The sequence below is a fragment of the Hakea prostrata genome, chromosome 2, assembly GCF_041222555.1.
Source record: "Hakea prostrata isolate BN-2017 chromosome 2, UWA_Hpros_2, whole genome shotgun sequence".
Lineage (NCBI taxonomy): Eukaryota > Viridiplantae > Streptophyta > Magnoliopsida > Proteales > Proteaceae > Hakea > Hakea prostrata.
In genome coordinates, this window is record NC_142601.1 from 65,460,294 (window position 1) to 65,484,351 (window position 24,058).

Consider the following 24,058-nt stretch of genomic DNA (forward strand, 5'->3'; position numbering starts at 1 on the left):
AATGTGATGAGTGGGGCTTGAGTTTTGTGTCTTGAAACAGGCTTTATGAAGCAAGGAAGCAAATAGGAAACCATGCTGCAAGGGGTTTCAGGCTGTTACCTGTGCCGTCGTTGCCAATAATGTTGAATCTTTCCGCTTCTATATTATTAACTGTCAAACGTAACTCCATAACATTAAATGTTCCCTACAAGCATTTGACTAGAATTGGTGGGGTGCGCCAGGCCCGTGCAGCAGTGCAACGCATGGACGACGCATGAGAACTCCGGCAGCAAGCTATCGTGGCGAGCCCTCCCCCTAGAAAAATTAATTTAATATCATGTGGGTGGATGACCCACGTATCAGATATTAAACTGATAAGAACAGATACTACACTTGATCTTAGCCAAAAGGCCGAGAAAGGTATGCTTTGTGCGTTGTCTCAGCTTTTTTTTAACAGGAGTCTTATGCCATGCATTTTCTATTTCTGGCGAATGTGGGATTATATTAAGATGCACTGCCCTTGGTTTTGCAACTACATTTGATTATTATTTTTTTATCGACACTTTTTCTTTTCTTATGATAAAACAAAGTTGATTACTAGGGTCATTTTAGTATCAATTATCCTTCGTCTATTTAAAAGAAATAAATATAAATCAATTTGATAATTTTATTCAAAATAAATTATGGACGGTAAATAAGTATGGTACATTAAAAAAAATTACACTACCAAAAAAAAAATTAAAAATTAAGAACATATTTTTAGGATTTGGGAGTGAGAAAATGAGGAAACAATAGGGTTTTCGTAAAAGGAAAAAAAAATTACATTAGCCTACTCCATTTTCATTGGAAACGGGGCATACCTCCTCCAATATCAAAAGCTTACAAGGATTCCCTCCAATGTAAACACCAGTGGAGGACTATTATCTTTCAAAATATAATTACTAATATATATATATATATATATATATATATATATTGGTAATAACTCTATTTATCTTAATTCGATTAATTGATGAAAAGATCCTTACCTGGATTCGCTTTCCTAAATTATGAAGTATCTGTAGCGGAAGTAAATCTAGATCCACGTCCTCGTTCCTCCACCAAAGCTCCATCGGGGTGATTCCACAATCACTAGAAAAAAGAACAAGTTCCACAACCCCAATGCCGTGTGAAAAGGATGGAGAGTGATCTAAAGTAAGGAACTCCTTTCCTGTGTTTCTAGGAGAGAGGGAGAGAGAGATGGGAGCCGCCTCTTTTCTGAAAAACTTACGTAATGCAATCACACTCACCTATTCGATGGTTACTAAAATATATAACCAGCCGCCCTAATAGTGAGTTTCCAATTTTGCCCTTGGGCATATAATTAGGCCAAAATGGCACATCACTCAAATAAATAAATCAAATAAGCATTAGTATATCACAGTGTCCTAGGTTTATTCAAACTCACCAGACTAAAGGTATCTCGATCCCTCTGAGAGATCACCTTCTTGTCCTTAAAATGTTCACTACTGTAACACATACAGTTGGCGCCAGCAAACACTTTTTAGGGTGCAGTTGAATCAAACATTTCCTTTCTCTCCAGACCATCACTACACTTAGGATTGACTCCTTTCCCGGTAATGCCCCTTTAGATCGAATATATCATGACCATAGGTAACACCCCAAAGTAGCCACATCAACCCTTTGTTTTATGATGTCGTCGAAAGTCACTAAGAACACTAATAGACCATAATGTCCAGGACTCACACAATGAGAGGAGCAGGGATCCATCCTCTCATTTTCAATGATCGCTAAGCACACATAGTATGATATACGTGCTATGGTGGAACATTCTATATACAATAGAATGTATGTCCATCTCAACACCATACAAGTCTTAGTCTAGTCACAACCCTCTTGCACCTAACTCGAGTTTCTTTATTGTCGCCACCCTAGCGCCACATAAAGTACTAGCATTGGCTCCTATAGGCAACATGAATAGTGGGAATATTCATGTCGATTCTCTTCACAATAGAGAAACTCATCTTGATTCCAAATCAACGCGACATCATGATTATGAACTGACATACACAAAGTCATTCACAATCCGTCTCATCCCTACTCGCCTCCAAGGCGCCAGAGGCGAATGCTCGTGTGAGTGAGCCATTCTCTTGCCTATTGACATATTTCGTTTTATGCTAGAAGAACACAATCACACAGAAAGTGAATAAAATAAATGCTAGAATGAACTCATATTACTCAATAATAAGAAAGTTTCAGTACAAACAATAAGTCACAATTTATGCAAGCCCAAGGATTTTACATGAGAAATATAAACATCATTAGCTATAGGTTTGGTAAGAGGATCAACTACCATCTGACTAGTAGATATGTGCTTAAGTACAACTTTCTTCCTTGATATAATGTCTTTAACAAAGTGATATCTCAACTGTATATGTTTGGTCTTCCCATAATACTTAGGTCCTTGACATAGCTAAGAGCTGCCATACTATCACAGTAGACAAGGGCAGCCTCTTTGGATGTCATCACAATTCCAGTATGTCGAAGGAATCTCCTCAACAAAATAGCCTCTTGAGCTGTAGCTGAGCATGCCACATACTCTGCTTCCATGGTCGAGAGAGATATACAAGTCTGCTTCTTGCTACACCACGAAATGGCCCCGCCATTTAGCAAGAAAGCATATCTAGAGGATGATTTGCGCTCATCAATGTCTCCAACCCAGTCGGCATCGCTATAGCCAACTAACCGCAAATCCGATCCTTGGTAACACAACATGTAGTTACTCGTTCCTCTGAGATATCTCAATATCCTCTTGACTGCTTTCTAGTGCTCTATGCCTGGGTTTGATTGGTACCGACTAACCAAACCCATTGCATAACAAATATCCGGCCTAGCACACGTCATAAGGTACATAAGGCTACCCACTGCACTGGAGTATGGAACTCTTTCCATCTTGGTTTTCTCCTCTGGCGTCTTAGGACCCATATCAAGGCTCAAATGCAAACCCTTCTCCACTGGAGTATCAATTGGTTTGCAGTTGTGCATCTGGTATCTCGTTAAGAGATTGTCAATATAGGTCTCCTGAGATAAACCTAGTAATCTCTTTTGCCTATTTCTGACAATCTTGACACCAAGCACATAGTACAGAGGACAACCATTTCTTAATGGTTTCCAATAGCTCCTTGCTATTGCTAGCCATAAGTATGTCATCTACGTACAATGCCAGAATGGTATAATTACCATCAGATCTCTTGGTGTAAACACAATGGTCTTCCTCAAGCATGGAAAAATCATTTTCCATCATAGCTTGGTGGAAGCGCACATTCCACTATCTAAATGCTTGCTTTAAGCCATATATGGACTTCTTAAGCTTGCACATTTTGCGCTCAAGTCCGTTAGCTTCAAAGCCTTGAGGTTGATCTATATAGATCTCTTCCTCAAGTTCTCCATTGAGAAAAGCAGTTTTTACATCCATCTGATAAAGCTGCAAGTCCAACTGAGCAACAATGTCTAGTATGAGGCGGATTGAGGCAAAGCTAACCACATGGGAAAAAGTTTCCTCATAATCAACGCCCTCTTGTTGGGTGTAGCCCTTAGCCACTAAACGAGCCTTGAATCTCTCAATAGATCCATCCGCGTTTCTCTTGATCTTGAGGACCCACTTGTTCCCAATTGCCTTTTGACCCGGCGACAAGTCAACCAAGTCCCAAACATGATTAACTTTATCAACTCCAACTCTTCCTCTATTTCTTTCAACCATTCTTTTCAGCTTGACCCTGCAAGAGCTTCCTACACGCTCTTCGGTTCATGCTCATCGACTGAAGTCATCTCACAGTTGATCTCTTCAGGAGTTACCATGTAGGCTTCATCCTCTATGTCGAAACGTCGACGAGGAACTATCCCGCGCCCACTACGGCGCAAGTGCATGTCAGATTGCTCACCATCTGAGGTAGCTATCACATCTGCACTCCCAATCCCACTAGGATCTTCTAGATGAACCCCAGGTTCATTATCCATAATTTGAATCCCTGGAGTGACAAGACCACTATCTTGTATTTCAAAGAATTCCGATGAATCTTTGTTTACTCCTGAAAGAGATGGAAAATCATTCTCCAAAAATGTTGCATCCCTAGACTCAAGTTCTGTTTTCCTCTCACTCTCATCTAGTCCAATGAAGACATGACCCTTTGAGGGTTCAGAATATCTCACAAAGATACACTTTCTTCCTCTGGGTCCAAGCTTTCCATATTGGTGAGAAGTAAAGTGAACATATGTTGCACATCCCCATGCGTGCAAGTAACTCAAATCTGTCTTCCTTCCGGTCCAAAACTCATATGGTGTGGAAGGAACCGATTTGGTTGGAACTCTGTTGAGGATATAGGCCGCAGTCAGCAAAGCATCTCCCCAATAATAGATGGGTAGATTTTCCTGCGCCATCATGGATCTCACCATGTCTAGCAAGGTTCTATTCCTCCTCTCAACAACCCCATTTTGTTGTGGAGTCCCTAGAATAGTAAGTTGTCTAGATATCCCCTTTTCATCACACAACCCTTTGAACATATCGGAGAGATACTCTCTACCTCTATCCGTTCTAAGAGTTTTAATTTTTTTATCTAACTGATTCTCAACTAAGCTCATGAATTTCTTAAAACATTCTAGAGCTTCTAACTTATGGGAAATTAGATAAATGTGACCATACCGTGTATATTCATCTATGAATGTGATGAAATAAGCCTGTCCTTTTCTAGTATGCACATTCATAGGTCCACACACATCTGAATGGATAAGTTCTAAAGGAAGAGAGGCTCTCAAAGCCTTTTTAAATGGTTTTCTAGTTGCTTTTCCTGCTAGATATGACTCACAGGTTGGCAAATCAAATAGTGAACCTTAGCCTAAGAGACCTTCTCTTGACAACCTGTTCATCCTATCTAAGCCAATATGTCCTAGTCTAGCATGCCACAAATTAGAATCAATACACACAGTATTTTGGCAAACAAAAGCATTACTAGGATTAGATAAATTATCAATTGTATCCAATACAATAAAACCATTATGAAGAAAACCATAACCATAAACTGTATCACCTAGATACAAAACCAAAGAATTGTTTTCAAATACAACTCTAAAACCATGTCTCAAAAGATAAATAATAGAAACAAGATTTCGCCGAATGTCTGGAGCATACAACACATCATGGAGTAATAGCGTCCGGCCACCTTGCAAAACTAATATGCATGTGCCTATGCCATGAACCTCCACACTTGAGCTGTTCCCCATCGTTATTCTCCTGTTTCCTCTTGGAATACGATAGTATTCCACGAAGCTCGAGCATTCCCTTGTTATGTGTTCTGTCGCACCTAAATCAACAATCCATAAAGGATTTAGTTCAGCAAGCATAGTAGAACTTGTTACATAACAAGATGAGGTATAACACACAGTACATACCTCCTGCTCAGGGCTATCACGAGCAAAATGACCAGGCTTTCGGCACATGAAGCAAATCAAAGGTGATTTCTTCTTGCCAGCTCTAGTCTCCCTTGAACGCTTGGGGCCACTCTTGTTTCTGTTCCCACCCTGGTTCCTTTGCTTGGACCGCTAAGGTTGAGCTTTCTCCCTCTTGCGGTTAGAGCCTACACCCTTACTAGTGCTAGCTTCAGCAGCAATTACTTCAGTGTGAGGGGCATCGGCCAACATCCGATCCTCCTCTAGCTCAAGGTGCTTGGCAGCTTGATCAAAAGTCTTGACATCATCAGCATGAGTCAAGAAGATCTTTATATGCTCCTAAGTCTTCGACAGTGACCTGATGACTGCAAAGACTTGCTCCTCATCAGTCTTTTGGCTTCCACATGCGCTCAACTCACTAATCATATTAGACATGATGGTTATATGCTGCCTCATGGTGTGACCCTGTCGCATTTTATAACCATCAAAGGTGAGCCTGAGCTGGCGGCCTCTTGTGGTGGAAGTCCCTCCGTACTAAAACTTCACAGCCTCCCACAAAAACTTTGCAGTCCTATGCTTCTCAAACCAAAGCATTAGGTCATCCCTCATGGAGCTCAAGATTGTAATCCTAGCTACTCGATCTTTCCTCTTCCAGGCATTGTATGACTCAAGGTCCCTACGATGTTGTGCAATGGTACCTTCCTCAAGTGGGGACATGGTCTAGTTTATGGTTTCCAGCATATCCTGCTCTTCCAGGAGATATTGCACCTTTCGGTGCCAGAGGTCATAATTCCTCTCATTTAGCTTATCTCATTTAGTGAGGTCAGCAACTATGCTCTTTGCAGCAGCCATTTATTCTAAAGACATTATATGCAAAGGTGAGTTCAACTATTCTAGCATAAAACACAACACAAGCAACAACAAATCACACTAGCATAGTCAACCTATGGGATAAGCATTTAAACCAAAAGAGATGCTAACAAACACTCAATAAAATTCTCATGCAAACCCACATAGACTTATATACTAGTTTCATTCTGTGTAAGAAACATGATTAATAGACCCATATTAAAAACTGTTTTAATAAATTAAAACATGCAATCATGTTAATGCTATGAGGTGGTTCACACAGAACACTTCTACCTCATTAGCTCCCACTAGGCCCCATTGGGCCTTCAATGCCCACACATCACACAGATTGTTAAGCCATTGGTGTCCAGTAATTAGAAACACATTCAAAACTAGACAAACTCTCAGACGGATTCAGAGATGGCTCACCGTCTCACCAGACGGACTCCATATGGATTCTGAGACGGCTCACCGTCTGAGAGTCCGTCTGCCCAAACGGACATCATTTCCCTTTGAACGAATTTTTTTTTCAAAAAAATGGAAAATCACGTTTTTTCTCCAAAAAAATCATCCAAAAACACATGAAAAAAATCCAGCAATAAAAATTGAACAAAAATAATTCTCATGGATTATCAATTCATGCAAAAATTCATAAGGGAAATTCACAAGGATCCTCCCACTCGGATCTGAACCTAAACATAAGGGTTTCTAAAAAGCCTATCAATTCTCCCATGGGTTTCCTATCAAACCTCGGATTCTCCGTGGGTTGCTAAAAACCCTTGATCCTCCCATTGGATCCATACAATGAAAATAAACAATGGGGAGGAACTGAGAATCGTGGGAACCATGGCTTTGATGCCAATGTTGGTAATAACTCCATTTATCTCAATTCGATTAATTGATGGAAAGATCCTTACCTGGATTCGCTTTCCTAAATTATGAAGTATCTGCAGCAGAAGTAAATCTGGATCCACATCCACGTTCCTTCACCAAAGCTCCACCGGGGTGATTCCACAATCACTAGGAAAGGGAACAAGTTCCACAACCCAAATGCCGTGTGGAAAGGATGGAAGAGTGATCTAAAGCAAGGAACTCCTTTCCTGCGTTTCTAGGAGAGAGGGAGAGAGGGAGAGAGGGAGAGAGAGATGGGAGCCGCCTCTTTTCTGGAAAACTTACGTAATGCAATCACACTCACTTATGCGGTGGTTACTAAAATATATAACCCTATATTTGTAACCGCCCTAATAGTGAGTTTCCAATTTTGCCCTTTGGGCATATAACTAAATTAATAATTATAAAATCCCAGCAATATAATTATAATTACAAACATGCCCTCCCTCTATTTTCATTTGCCTCATTCGCCGCAGGTGGGAAATGTTTCTATGAGGCAACCAGAGGAAGGGAAGGAGACTGGAGAAAGAGAAAGGACAAAAAAAGAGAGAGGTCTGATGGACTATGGAGGCCCTGATTCTTGCATTAAAACCAAGTTCGAAAGGGTTGCTCTTCAATGAATACCACAAACAATTAAGGTTCTTTTCTTCTTGTATTCTTAGAAACCCACTACATCCATAATCCCATGAGAGATGTATTCAACAGATTCTTAGTTTAGTCATAAAAAGTAGGTACCAAACCTTTTAGGTATGTCGTTGAAGATCTTGCAAAGTCTTCCACAATTAAAAAATAGTTATTGATTTTTAGTAAACCAACTCGAAGAAAAACAACGACTTTATGGTTTGCAGGTTTATCAAGATTGAGGATTTCATACATCATGTACTCTTAGTCTTGGAGAGGTCATTTCAAAAGACAATAACCAAAGGGGAATGTGGTGTAGTGATTGATAGGTTGAAGGAATCCACTGCCTGAAAGGACCACAAAAGAGACCTAATCACACATCCAATTAAAACTTCAAAAAATCATGAAGTAATCCTCATCTGTAATGAAAATCATATGCAAACTTCGTGCAATAATTTAACGAACTATTTCAAAAGAACTTTTGGGTTATAAAACTATTATTGACAATTTTTCATATGATGAACTTGTCCATGAAGTTCAATTTTATAAACCAATTCTCCTTATTCTTGATGTGGGTCTACAATCCATCTAGAATCTATATGGAATGTAACCGTTGCAATTGTATCAAGTGAATCCCATGGCCGTGACATATGTTTTAATTATAATAAAACAAAAACAAAAAAACCTAGAGCTTATGGAATTGGGGGGCAATAAGGTTGCAGGAAGCGAAGATGAAGGAAAAAAGGAAAACGGTGGTTGATGGAGATGGAGGAAGTCGATGAGGGTCAAAAGGTGGCAACAAATTGATTTTGTAGCTTGAATGAGATTATCTTCTCCAATAATGGATTCTAAACATGTTTGATTTTGTCAATCAGGTTCTTATCCAATGGTGGAAGAAAGCAAGGAAGAAGATGGGTGAAGGAAAATTCCTTCACCCATCTCTATGAGTGCAGTTCAACTTAAAAAAAAAAAAAAAGATAATCTAAGATAATGGGTATTGTGGTCATTTTAACCCTATAGGATTGTGAAATCCCCTGGATTTCTGACCCTTTAACCCATGGTTTCAAGATCGCGGACCCGGAACTCAAGTAGACAACAACTTTGCACAATTTGAGTCGAGTGTAGAAGTTCGAAAATGGACCCCATTGTAACAACCCCCGTATTTCTAATCCGGAATCCGTATTGCGGGTCCGAGAACCCAGAGGTCTAGTCGGATTAATTTGTTGAGTGTCCGGATAAAAACCCATGATCCATACCCTGAACCCATGGATCTGGTTTCTCTTGATAAAGAACCTGTCTTGCTGGGAAGTTGGATCTCTGGATTAAGGCAAGAGGTGTCTGGAGATGTCCGAAATGAAGGTAAGACATCCCCCATGTGTTGTTTAGGGTTAGGTTGGGTTTGGGTTTCAACCCCCTGAGCAAAGCACCCTTGTATAGCAATATACTAGGGGGCGGTTGCTAGTGGCGGTTGATTGAACCAAGCGACCGCCACAAGCAACCGCCAGGTTTTGCTTGTGGGAAAATTCCCTATTTTGCCCCCTATTCGTTATAAATAGCAACCCTCGCCCTATTAACGCATTATTATGTTTGGGATTGCTATTTTGGGCGATTAGGCGGCAAGGGAAACGTGCTGGAAGGTGGGCGAAGTGCTGTTAGTGATCTTGAACCCTTCCCCTCTGTATTTGGTGATTCTGGTTAAGGTAATGAATCTCCATCTCCCATTCTCTTCTTTTCAACTTCTAATTGATATGAACCCATCCCCATTTTGTTATTGGTTACCCACTTGGTTAGTTGTAGCTCTCTTTCCAATATTCTTGATGGAATCCTGTCCAAAAACGAATCCTCGCATTTGTTAAATGAATGGATCTAATCAAGGGGGAATGATTTGGGTAATAGATCTGTGTTAATTTTAGGGTTTCATGTTACCCCTTTGTTATAGACCTATTAAGATTGAAATTCGGACTAAGATCATCCCAAAATGGATTGAAATCGGATGATCAAAAGTCTAATTTTTGGAGTTGGAAATTGTTTGAAACAAGGGCGGTCGCTTGTGGAGGTCGCTTGACCCAAGCAACCGCCACAAGCAACCGGCTGATTTCCAGTGACTGTGAAGGTTTGATTTTGGCTTTGATTTGACTCTTGACTCTTATACATTCTTGTAACCCTGTATATAGGTGTCCTCTGTTTCTATTTAAAGTTTTATAATTGTGTTTGGATTGCAATTTAAAGGACTTCTACTAAATTATAGGTAAGGACATGCATTCTTATTTATATGCAATTACATATACATGATGATTCAGCTGTTCTATTTACTATTCTTTGACCATGTATCTTGCTGCAATTGTATAAAGCATGTGAATCTTATTGTATACTTGTTGTTTGTGGTGTTCCTTGATATACTTCATCTTTTATGATATTGTACAATTGTTTTGGCATGATGATGAGTGATGTAGTGTAGTTGCGATGGAAGGGGTATTCCATTCAGATATCTTGGTTGGAGATCTCAGAGGGCTGTGATATGGGACACATGCTCACTGATGCCTCTAACACTATCATGATTACTGGATGACATACTTAGGAGAGTCTAGAATTGCATGGCTAGGTACCCCACATGCTATTACCCTTTCGGCAGGGGAATTGAAGCCGGGTGACTAGTGATAATAGTGACGTGACTCTGTATCATCCTACAGCGGTAACCAGTCCCGTGCAGAGACTCAGTGGTCCACTATTGGTCATGCAATGGTAGGGTTGCATATGTTAGGGTTGGGCTAATGGACGTCCAAGGAGCGGACTGGGTGTCGTGAGGAGTCATGAGAGCATTCCGCCCCAACAATATGTGGATGACCATAGGGTTAAGGAGTGGAGTCCAACAACAGTAGCCAATCCGTGAGGGTTCTCACTGCTAGGTTGCGAAGGATACTGAACCGAGTTGGTTGGTGCCATAGGGGAAGTATCTGGACTCCATATAGTATGTTACATTATGACTTGCATTGGATTAGAAACCCCGACATGTGCCAGTACTCATTGCCAATGGTCGTGGTGAGAGAGTGTTGACTTAACCCTAGCCATGGTTTGAGAGTCATGTGTGGACTTACCCCTTTGCTCAGGATCCCTACAGAGGTAACCAGTCCTTACCGGACCAGAGTGACTAGACTTACCCAGAGGAGGGCTGGTGTATATCTTAAAGCATGTCAGCTATTAGAGACTTGTGTAGTTAGATCTTAGTAGCATTCATATTTATGCATACCATCCATATCATTAACCAAAAAAAAAAGACATATGTATGAGAGTTGTTTGTTCCTTGCTGAGTTCGTCAGAAATCATTCCTTTCATTGTATATATTATATGAGTTGTACAGATGGTGGCACGACGTCGAAAGTTGGAGGTGATTCGTATGAAAGAGCCTTCTCATATGAAGCTGATGTGGTACAGACAGTGGTACATGAACTTGCAGAGCATGAAGCCTCCTAAAGATGCTTGGTGTGCGCTTTAAGCACCCATTGATGGCCGATGGAGGTAGACTACCAGGATTTTGATGATCGTATGGAGAAAGATTGGAGGACCCCTTTACTTGCTAATTTAGAAAACTAGTTTTTAGATTTAGAAAAGAAAACCAGAGAGAATATTATTTAGTTTATTTATTTTGCTTCCACTGTACTCGATATTACATTTGATTCTTGATTCTTTCCTTTGATTCTTTCTTGGATATTTATCGGAGTGCTTGGACTCTTGTACCCTTTTTACTAATTATTGAACTTATTATTGCTCATGATTTATATAGTACTTGCATTTATTATTATTGATGGTAAGACCGTGGATCCTGTGACGGTTCGCACCCACGGGTTGTCGGGCGGGTAACCAATACCGGCGGGTGGGGTGTGAGACTCATGGTAGTGGATGACCCTATAGTTGACTCAACACTCTCTTAGAATTCAAGAGGAGAGAGAATGTCAGTCATGAAGGCTTTAAGAGGAGATTTTGGTACGTTTGGGAACCAATGGAGGAGGAAGACTCAAATGTCGAGGTGAGTATACCAAAGTGTAGTCCCTAGAAAGACCTTTCAAACCAACAGGGAATCATCCGAATTGGACCCCGGATGAGAGGTATTCAAGGGCCGGTTGACCGGACTGGGTCGTTTGCCCCTTCCCCAATACAGGGTAAAATTGGAAAAACGGGTTTTTAAAACCCTATTTTATGCCTCCACTCCTCATAAATGCATTCTTTATGCTAGAGAGGTGTTGTGGACCTAGGAGAGGAGAAACCCAAGGGAGATTGGTGATTCCGTCACATGTGGTGACTCATCGAAGCTCGGCTCGTCACATTAACGCTTAGAAAGGTGAGTGTTCTTGGAAACCCTCTTCTCTAACTTAGTTTAATGGTATTTATTATCAATGAATGTTGGGTTTTGGTTGTTGGAGTTCTTAGGTTGTATTGAATGCTGTCCGATATTCCTCATTGTGTCTCTCAACATCTTTGAGAGTTAGTTGTGCGAATCCTTGCATTCGAAACTGATTCGAACCTCTCAAAGACATCCACAGGTAGACACAAGAGCCAAAATTTGGGCTTTTCCTTTGAAGCCTAGTTGGGATGATTGGATGGCACTTTGGGGGCCCTAGTATTGTTAATTTGAAAGCCCCAAAGTCCTGCTTTGAACTGATTTCGAATCGGAGCCAAAATCTGAATTTTCGCTCATCACTTGTCTGGCGGGAGGTTGACTAGCCGTTCTACCGGCCATATTCGGGATGTGTGTTTTGGCCCTCTTTTGAACCCCAATTGATTCCCAATTGTTACTCACTCATGTTCTTATGTAACTGGGGTTATTTTGAGTCTAATTACACACTCTTTGGTGAACTTTTGGGACTTTGGAGAGCTCAATCAACTTGAAAAAGGTGAGGAATATACTTAACCATATCTTGTATGATTGATGGTGTTACTTAAATCTTTATCAATTGATATCTTGTATTCCATTATAAATTGTGTGTGACTTTGCACGAACAAAAAGTAAATGTTATTTATATTTGTTTCTATTTTCAAATTTCATAAACTGTTATCGGAGAATGATGCGAATGTGTGGACTTGATTGTGGGACTTTGTCCTCTTGTACTTATATGCCAACTAGGGTTTTGGGTTCGCCCATTACCCTAATGACCCTATATATGTATGCACTTAGACCTAAGTACATGAATGATAGGCGTCTAGATGTGTTGGCTAGGTAACCCCCTTGAGTACTACTACCCTTTTGGTAGGGATATTGAAGCCGGTTAACTCGTGATGTCAGTGGTTGTGTCCTATGAGCATCAAGCGAGCCTACTGCCATCATGAGATGGTAGGGTTGCATAATTATAGTTTTTAGGCTCGTGTCACTTTTAGCACGATGTGCGATTTTTGCAAGGAAGCCACGAGAGCATCCGCCTATATATATGTGAATAACCATAGGGTTGAGAAATGGAATCCAACATATGTCTCCCATTGAGGATCCCATTTCTCGGTGGATAAGGATATTGGACCAATAGATGCCTCTCATTGAGGAATGATATCCAAACCATATGTAGTACGAGACCATATGACTATGCATTGAACCTAGAGTTGTCCTGACAGGCGCCAATTCTCATGCCAAATGGTGATGTGAGAGACTGGTGATCTATATCCCCAGCCATAGATTGATGTGACTTGACCCAACAACCATGGAGAATTCAATAGACATCTCTTGTTGAGGGAGAATGATTGAAATCGCCTAGAGGAGGCTGGTGTTTAGCTTAATGCGTGTCTATCATAGATACTTCATGTTAGAGGTAGAAGCATGACTGCATACTCATTTTATTATTTATCTTATTATTATAAATCATATATGTTTGATGTGGGAAATTGTGAATGGATACTTGATATGTAGTTGAGTTGACCTCACCGAATTATTTTGAACTCATTCCTTTTATGTGTATGTTCTTTTAGATCTTGCTATAGGTTATGAGGACTCCATTCAAATGGAGGATCCATTGTCGACAGAATATTTTGAGGGAGCGACTTGCGAGGAGGTGGACTCGCATGGAGCTTTGTGCCCATGCCCGGGTTGCTCCTATGGAGTCCGGTACCAGTGACGATCCAACGATGTCTTTGGAGACGATAGTGTCCCTCATGGCCTTATGTTTTGTCTTCACCTATAACCATGTAGAGAGAGATGATGTGAAATCCCTCACAAACCCTAATTCGGAAATCTATTTTGTAGGTCCGAAGACCCGAAGTCAAGGTAGGAGATAGCTGTGGACCCTCTCATTTGAACCCATTGGCTCTGACCTAGAACCAATGGAGGTTGATAGTGAAGATCCTATTATGTAAACCCTAAATGACTTTGAGAGAAGATGTAGCTTGAATGAAGATGGACTTAGTGTGAAATCCAGCCCAAACCTAGCTAGGACACCCTATCTGTTTTGGGTAAAGAAAGGTTAGTTTAATGTTACACCTTGAAGTTAGACCTTGATTTCAGTGTTCTATCTCCTTCTCTCTTTTCTTCTTCTTACTGTTCAATCTTGATGTTTTGATTGTGGATAAGGTGTTACACTACTATAACTACCTATTCTCTAATCTCCTTATGTCTTAGAGTGAACCCTCAATCACTCTATGCATTCCTTGAAACCACATGGTGAATCTCTTCAATTCTTCATTTATTTTGATTGAGTTTTGGACAGCATGATCATTCTACTGTAGCTTCTTTTCTAATTAATGTTTAACATGTTTGATCTTAGCCTTTACTGCTGTTCTAATGTATTTCATCTCTTTGAATCAATTCCCCTTTCTTTCTAGCCATTATATAGCCTTCTATGTTGATCATTGATATAAGCATTCTAGTAAGTTTCCATTTTTGATTCCTCTCATTCTAGGATTTTTATTCTTTTGATTTTCTATTTAGTTATTCTTGCCTCTGATATGTTTTTGATATTCCATTAGAGTGAAGCATTGTTCTCTATAATTCTTCCCTTGAATCATGGTGAGTTTGCTATGAAAACCATGTTGTTTCCAATTTAGAAACTCATGTTCCCAAATTATTGTTGGTGCAACCTAGAGGGGGGTGATTAGGTTGTACCTCGTGGATTATACCAAATTCTCGGTTTGATTGCAATTTCAAGGTAAATTGATAATTTAAATGAAATTCAATAAGACAAGCAATCACAACACAAGAATTTATAGTGGTTCGACTTTACAAGTCTACGTCCACTCCTCTCTTAGCCTCAAGAGAGTATTACACTAATGAATTTCTTTCAATACGATGGGTAGAGAGTCAAACCCTTACAATCTTTGTTACGGGGCAAGAGTACCCTTTACAATCTTTGTTCACGGGCAAGAGCACCCAAGTAATCTTTGTTCACGGGCAAGAGCACCCAAGCAACAAATTCTAATCAACCTAGACTAGAATTCAACAACCAATTCAAATACAAGAAGTGTTGGATATCACCTAACAAGGAGAGTGATACTTTACCCCTTGTGTGTGTGTGATGCAATGAATGAATGCTTCAAGAACAGTAATGCATCAATAAAAAGCTCCAATGACCTTCAATGACTCCAAGCTTGGCTTCAATGAGCTTGCTTATCAACTTTGGAATATCCCTCAAAGTTGAATGGAGTTGGGGAGCTAGTAATGGTGCTAAAACACCCAATATTAGCTCTTTCACTTGTGAGTGAGTATATGCTTGATGGGGGGAGAGGAATGAGTCTCAAATGGGGGTGGTTGGGCTTTTATAGACCTCAACTCAATGCCCTACCCATTTCCCCAACGGATATAAAATTTCAGCGAAATTTTACTCCAGAAGGTCTTCCGTCTGCCCAGACGGTCAGCCGTCTCAAAAACTAGCCATTGAAAAATAGCCGTTAAAAAATAGCCGTTAAAAAAATAGCCGTTACACTTAAGTCAGGGCCAGACGGATGATCCGTCTGGCTTAAGTACCTCAAACAAAAATTTCGTCTGGCCTTATGTGTTCAAAAACACAGAAAACTGCAAACAGACGGTCGACCGTCTAGTGCAGTTTTGCTGAACTAAGTTAGGGCTGGGACATGACTTGGGTTTTTGGACTTTTTGGTCAACCTTAAGCATTGTACACCTCACTAACATGTCCTAGGTCACTCTAGTAACATGAATTACATATAATTGATGCATTTACATATATGTGTATGTGAGAGTGTCCTAAGCCATAATTCAGCCTAAGTCTTGATCTTCGACTTGATCTTGTGCAATGGTCTTGATGCTCATCTTGACTTTGGTTCTTGGTCTAAGATGGTTTGAGTTGGTCTTGAGTTTGATTTTCCGGTAATTCTTTGATCCGGTCATTTTGCATTAAGATTCACTGTGGTGATGAGCTGGACAAAACACATCTACATGGAATCATTAGTAGAGTGTTTGAAATCATCAAAACTGATTGGAGGTCGATGTGGCAAATGCTGACATGCATTTCCCAACAATCTCCCCCTTTTTGATGATGACAAACATACAAGTGATGGAATGATAGAAGGCTACAAAAACTATCATTTATGCACTTGGGTAATCATATAGTCATGAATGCTAACTACCCCCATAGTTCATAAATCATTATGTGAATTTCATATGACATATGCATTAAACATCATGCTATTAAGGTTTATAGTTTAAAGAAAAATGCTAATTGACTGTAATATTTCTCCCCCTTTGTCAGAAACAAAAAGGGAGAAAATGCATGGCATGCTCCCCCTACATATGAAGCTCCCCCTAAATATGAGCTTCCCCCTTGTACCAAAAACAAGAGAACAGTAGAGAAGAGAAAACATAATCTTGCATTTCATCATAGGTCATTTACATCGAATAAGTTCAAGTGAGATGTAAAGACAAGTGTTATCATAAACAAATGCAACAGCAAAAATAGCATAAAGAAGATTTGTTCAACTGAATAAAATAGAAACATATCATAGTCCAATCAAAACAAAAAGCAACTGAAGCTAGTCATCCTCTTCGCTGCCCTCTTCGTCATCTCCACTTCCACCTTCTTCATCTCCACTGCCATCTTCACTTCCACTGCCGCTGGCCGCAACATCTTCGTCATCTCCGGCCTCATCTTCATTGTCTTCTTTATCGCCTTCCACTTCGGCAACTTCTGGAGCCGGCATAGGAGGAATCTTGAGATGAGTCATCATATGTTGCATCATGATTGTTTGATGAGCAAGCATCCCTTCAACAGTATCCATGCGATGTCCCATTGAGTCAAAACGGACATCAAAGTGTTGTTGCATGTTGGTGAGACGAGAATCAAGGGCCTGAAATCTTGAGGCAGTAGACGAAGAGTAGGAAGATGGTTGTGGCCCGGCTGATGCACCTTCTATATCCATGGCCTCAGGTGCACTCCTTTGGCGGGCTTGTGCTCCTGTTCGCTTGCGGGATGGAACAACTCCTTTGTCATCCAGGTTTGGTGGTGGTTTCCTAGAGTCTTCATTCTTCAAACTAACGTTAAATTTTCGGAAGACCGTGGTGAGGACACTACCATATGGGAGACACATATTCCCAGTTTCAGCAGCTTGAATCATGTAGGGTAAGATGATGTGTGGGAGACACAATGGTTGATGATGAAGGATACAATAGGTAACATAGGTCTGAAGAGAGGTGATATTCGACCGATGTCCTATTTTGGGAACAAGGTTCCGCTGAGTGATTTTGCTAACAGCTTTAGCCTCATCCTTGAACATTGTTTCCATAATGTCCCTATGGTAGCTTGGCCAATTTCCGGGTTTGAGGAGTTGTTGGTAGACATCGTCTATTTGAAGATCCTCGGGGGGGTGTTTATAGGTCTAGAAATGAAGATCTCCCTTAGTAGAGATCTGAAACAAGGTATGAAATGATGGGATTGTGAGAGCAATGTCCACTCCTTTGACATAGGAGGTGTCACATCCCTACCCAAATCCACCCAGGGCGTACCCTATCTGGGTTACTCGGGAGTGATCCACAGCCCAACAGATCCAGTTTAGGAACGATCATATCCACTTATCACAATAATATAATCAAAAGCAAGAACAAATTATAGTATTCAAGTAATCTAATAATAAAAGTTAAGAAATGATCACAAAAGGATCACAAAGAACATCAGAGTGCGGAATAACAAGTATCAAATCAAAAGACAACTATAGAGTATAGCGGAAATATACTCTACAACGTGTGCGGAAGGTAGATCGAAATAAGGTAAAGGTTACAACCAGATTTCCAAAGAAGGGAAATACCAAGGTAAGCAACTAAGTTATAGTTTCTTCTAACTTATACAATGTCTCCTTAATAACATAATCATAAGAAATTAAGCCAGGCCGGGTCTACTCCTGACAAATATGAGTCTTGAACTGATAGCCTTCACCGATGTAGTCAGCTTAGCCAAAGTGGTATGAGTCACCAACTTAGTCCTCCAAGTGTTGACCGTCACAGTCAACAGTAGTAGTACCTGCAGAAAAGTCTAACAAAATATGTTGCAAAAAGGAGTGAGTTCAAAAGAACTTAGCAAGGAAAGTTATTCCATAATACATAAGCCATATGATATCAATCATGAAATGATGCAAATGATATGAGACATAAGATGCAAATATGATTCTAACTCTAAGTATGCTGGTCTCTATGGTAGACATGCTTTAAGTCATAGCACCATACTTCTTTAGGTAGTCTCAGTCACTCATCACGGGGGGGGAAATTGGGTCCTGCATCCCTCTCGGACAAATCCATGGTTGGGGGTCTCGGTCACCACTCTCTCACATCACCATTTGGTCTAAGTATTGGCGCATGTCAAAGTAAAGCCTAGCCCAATGCAAGTCATCTACTTAGTCATATCATGTCAGTTCCAGATACGTCCATTCCTCCCCTCTCGGGATCCTTTCCGATATCCTTCACACTAGAGTCACGGATATTACTCACTGGACTCATCAACCCTATTGGTCATCCACAAATAGTAGATGGGAAGCTCTCACGTCCCCTCACAGATCATTTCACCAGTCTTGAGCGCCCGTGAGCCCAAGTCTAGCCATTTGCAACCCTACCAATAAATGGCCCCTTTCGGGTATCCGCAATGCAATTCATGTCCTCTCACGGAGTGGTTATCGGTCTTGAGCGCCCACAAATCCACACTACTACCACGGGTCGTTCGGTCTCAATGCCCTTCCGATTCGGGTCTGATATGACAGGGGCATCCTAGCCATACATCTAGACAAGTCCTATGTATGTCATCCAATGATCCAGGAAAGCGTCGATGGGCATCTTCGGAGAACATCCCATACTATTCCCTCCGATGTCCAAGGACAGAAGTACCAGTAGGGCACTCCCCAATCCCAAATCATACATAAGCAATCACATGCTTATGGAAATTACATATCAACAATACATTATCATATTGAAAACATGTCATAACATCTCATAATACAGTATATAAATAAATGACAAGAATAAGTAAACATGATAAATCAAGTAATTAAGCATGGTGTTACTGTCATAAGGTAATCACAGTAGTCATATGATGTCTAAAATCAATTAATAAGTTAAGTCTACTAAGTTACCAACAGCAGTGTAAAAGTCATACAGTCTATGTTATATAGTAATAACCGTCCTTACCTCAAATTGTGAAAAAGATGATCCGAAGTCACAAGAGAATGGTCCAATTATAGTCTTAAAGCCCTAAACAAACATACATGAAGGATTAGAGAAGAAATCAAAACAATCGGAGATCGAACGGATCAAAACTGGGAAAAAGTTTCTGACAGCAACCTTGTTGGTCGATACATTGGGTCGATAGTATCGACCAACAGGTATCGACCAAAAGAATTTTGGACAGCAAGCTGGCTTTTTGGGTTTTGGCTCAAAATTGGTCTTCCGGGTCTCGGATCGATATGAAACTTGGAGGGATGCTTAAGAACAGTAGCAGGAGACTACGTAGCAAGAATTAACATGATCCAATGGTCGGATTGAAAACCCCCAATTTGAGGTCCTAGGTTCAAACTTGCAAGACCCATGTTCTTCAATGAAAACCATTACAATTGCAAGAGAACTTAGGAATTGAATTAGGGAAATGATGGGCAGTAAATTAGAGTACATACTAACATATAATCAGCCCTATTTAAAGAAATCAGATTAGGCAAAGGATTCATGTTTTTATGAAGAAAATCATAGTAAGAAGGCAAGAACATTATGCATAATAATCATAGCATGAATATGATATGAAAGGGTTTATTCAAAACAAAAGAGGTTGTAGAAGGGGTGGTTGCAACATTGCAGCACCTTCTTCCTAACCTCAGCAGCAAAAGTAGGAGTAATTTGGAGTAGGTTAGAGAAGGGAGAATAGATTACCAATGACTGGAAGAGGAGCCGGGCCTGGTGGGAGTTTCTGCTGGAGTTTCCCCTTGCATCAACACCAAGCTCTCCCCACCAGTTTCTTCCTTATCAGGATGAGGCACATAACATGATTCTAAAAGCATCTTTAAGGTTCTGTCACTTAGAACATTCAGGTCAAGTGAAACTACAGAGGTTGGTTGCTGTTCTTGGGGGGCTGAGTCATTAATAAGCAGCTTCAAAAGAGAAACATGCAGAAGGTGAACAATAGGATTTCTTTAAGCCTTAGACCCACCAATGAACTGGAGCCGCAACTCCTCCTTGGAGGCCTAATGATTTCAAAGAGAGGAATAAATAGAAATGTTGGACAGCAAGTTTAGGGTTGTGGCAAAGGCAGCTTGACCAGCAACAATAGCTCGACTTAGTTGGGCATTTTCACGAACATGATCAAGGAGTTGCTGAATCTTAAGGTGCTGCAGAGATTCACCAGCATCAAGTTTCTGGGTTGAGAAAGATCTGATAATGACAGAGCTTGTAAGGGTTTTTCCAGCGTGGAGAAACAAAAAGCCATACCATAGAGACTTGATGGTGGTTCAGTGCTCGAACTGCATCCACAACTGTTCAACCAGCAAGTGCTTGGTCGTGGGTTTGGAGAAGTCCTTGGGCTGTGGCTGCGGAAGAATCAACTGTGGTGACCAAGCTTTAGTCATCAGAGGGCCATAAATCTTTGCTAAATCAGTGAGTGACTTGCTGGGTTTGTGTTTTGATTCAAGATAGGGGTTGGAGAAGAATACAAGGTAGAAGGTAAGAAGTAGAGAAGGCCGTAAGAAGTAGAGAAAGCTGAGACAAAGAAGAAGGTTATAAGAAATAGGTTTTCTGATATCTCTCAGCTTAACATGTGTAGTAAGGTTACAACACCTTCTTCACGAACTCAGTAGCAAGAACAAGATGAGGTAGAAGTAGATTAGAGAGAGAGTGAGAGATTACATACCTTGGAGAAGAGATTAGAGAAGAGAGACAATGATTCTTGAAGAAGATCAACACCCAAGCCAAGGAGGAGGCTTAGAGGAGCTTTCCCACGTTCTCAGATGTTGAAATGAGTGAAATAATGATTTAGGTTCGAGGTTTCACTTAAAAAGGAGAAAGAAATATCCAAAACGCACCTTTTTCACGATTCTGGGCTTGTTGGTCGTTACCTTTGGTTGATAGTATCGACCAATAGTATCGACCAACAACAGTTTCAACAGAATTCTCAGGAATAGTTCAGCAACTTTGAACAGGGATTCGGAAGGCTATACAAGGTCAAATTGAGTGAGGTTTTCTCCTACAAGTCAATAAAGAAGTCTAGTTTCTAGAAATACCTTTGGATAAAGCATGGGAGTTCATTAGGTCTACCAACTAAGCTCACCTTCTTGGATGCGCAAGCAGGATTTGCCAGACATAGTTCAGCAACTTCGGACAGGGATTTGGAGGGTTATATGGGGTCAAATTGGGTGGGGTTTTCTCCTACAAGTCCATCAAGAAGTCTAGTTTCGGGAAATACTTTCGTATTATGCACAGGTGTTCATTAGTTCTACCAACTAATTCACCCCTCTTCGGTGCGCAGATTCAAAACTAACACTAACAATGATCTCAAGTGAGGGGCATCATCGTCAATGTCCATGGGCTTGGGCTCCGACACCAAATCATCAACCAAAAGGGTACACAAGGACTTTTCCCACCACTTCGGGTCATTGGATCTACAGACAATACAAATTCCGGGCCGGGTCAGGGTAAGGATAAGGCCGGACATGGCCTCCTAAGGCTTTCAAGGATAACAACAATGAAATCAAGGTCCAACTTCAAGGTCTAACATTAAACAAGTCTTTCTTTATCCCAAAACAAATAGGGTACCCCGGGCTAGGTCTGGGCTGGATTTCACAGGAGGTCACTTTCAGATTTTCGCCTTCTCCTTCATGGCGAAGATTTGCATAGAAGTGAGTCACAAGTCTAGGATAGGTGACTTCAGTTGCACGAAGCATGGGCCCAACCCATATTTTGAAACATATCCCGGATTTGAAATTTAGAGAGGGCATCAAGGTCTACGAATGTCCCTTGCTCAATGCTTCACTTGACAATCTTAGGATAGAGTTTCTTGGCTTTAGTATCCCTAAACCACTTGTCAAGTCTAGGAGACCCCTCGGGAGACTTGTTACGAGATGGGCTAGGAGAGGGGATTCTAGAAGAGGAGGCTCCACCTCGGACCGAAGGACTCTTGCGGCAAGACATGATGAGCTGTCAATCAAAGAGATACCAACTAGTATAAGCAAACGCATCTTGACAATGTCTATATGCATGATGGATGCTTATACTCAGGGATGAGTTTAAAAATTCAATTGGTTTGACTGAAATCATGGTAAAAACCAGATGGGAAACACAATTGAAAGGATTAAAAAAAACTGAGATTAGATGAAGGGCTAATCCAGAATTTCCAACAAAAATGCAGCAATATGTGCATTTCAGAATTTTATATTCATAAAGAAAAAAAAGAATTTTGCATTTCAGAATTTTCTAATAATGTAGTCTTTAGGATAAAAAATTTGCCCTAAAGGCATGTGATCTTCATAATATGGAAGATGCTTGATTGTTTTCACTCATGTAGAGACTTGTTTCAATCAATAATTATTCTTCAGAATATGATTTGGACAAGTGTCTCAGAGCATGCTTCAATTTTATTTTATTTTTTTGAAAAATTTGGAGAGTGAAATCAGGGAAAAATTAGATTTTGAAAATGACTTTGGCTGACCAAGTTTCAGCAGGCCAAAAGAGATCTGAGAAGACAACTTCGTTGATGAAGAGGCTCAATCTTAAGAGTTCAAAATAGAGTCTGCTATACAAACTAATGGAATTGGAGTTGACAGCAACTCAATGACTCAAGTAATCCCTTAAATACAATGATCCCTAAGCAACTCAAATGACCAAATCCAGATTTTGGCTTAACCTATTAGGTATTAAAAAAAATCAGATGTTTAAAGAATCTGTTGTTGAAGAAAGCCAGTAACATAGGAAACAAATCCATGTTATAAACTAACTGGAGATGGATGCAGCAGATGAATCAAAGAGAGCTTTGAGAACTTACCAAAAGGCACGCACGGAGGAGAGAGAGAGAGAGAGAGCTTGAGCTACTGCAGGTGATTCTTGCGCACACAAGAGAGAGAGCTTGAGAACTTAAGGAATGGAATGAAGGAGAGAGGTTTAAAAAGAAAGAGAGAGAGAGAGAGAGAGAGAGAGAGAGAGAGAGAGAGAGAGAGAGAGAGAGAGAGAGAGAGAGATATGGGGAGAGTGGAGGAGAAAAATTAGGGATTTGTACAGATTTGAAATCATGGAAAGTGATAGAGGGAAGAGAGAGAGTGAGGAGGGGCTGTGAATGACTCAAAAACACAATCGTGTGTTTTTGAAGAGAGCCAGACGGACAACCGTCTGATCCAGACGGTTGACCGTCTAGTTTACTGTGTTCTGTTTCAACACAGTAGGCTAGACGGAATTTCCGTCTGGCAGACGGTTGACCGTCTGATTTGCTAAACTTCCCAGTAATTTGGGAGTGGGATTTGGAACGCCTTTTTGATGATTTTCTCTATTCTAAGAGATCAATCAACCCCAACTCTCTTCGTAGTTCAACAAAACGGTCTTCACTTAGGGGTTTGGTGAAAATATCCGCCAATTGATGGTTTGTATCAATGAATTCAAGAACAACTTCATTCTTTTGGATACAATCCCTAAGAAAATGGTGTCTAATGTCAATGTGTTTGGCTCTAGAGTGAAGCACAGGGTTTTTGCTAAGATTGATGGCACTAGTGCTATCACACTTTATGGGACATTTTTCAAGTTGAACCTTGTAATCTAGTAAGGTTTGTTTCATCCAAATGATTTGAGCACAACACTTACCGGCTGCAATGTATCCGCCTCGGTTGTCGAAAGAGCAACACAGTT

The 24,058-nt window shown here is 40.5% G+C and overlaps 1 non-coding gene across 1 annotated transcript; it reads right to left on the reverse strand.

The window, feature by feature from the left end:
• Positions 1-207: 207 nt before the first annotated feature.
• Positions 208-403, reverse strand: LOC149025741 (U2 spliceosomal RNA). Its single transcript, XR_016171984.1, has one exon. It is a non-coding gene; the product is annotated as a U2 spliceosomal RNA (small nuclear RNA).
• Between the last annotated feature and the right edge of the window lie 23,655 nt (positions 404-24,058).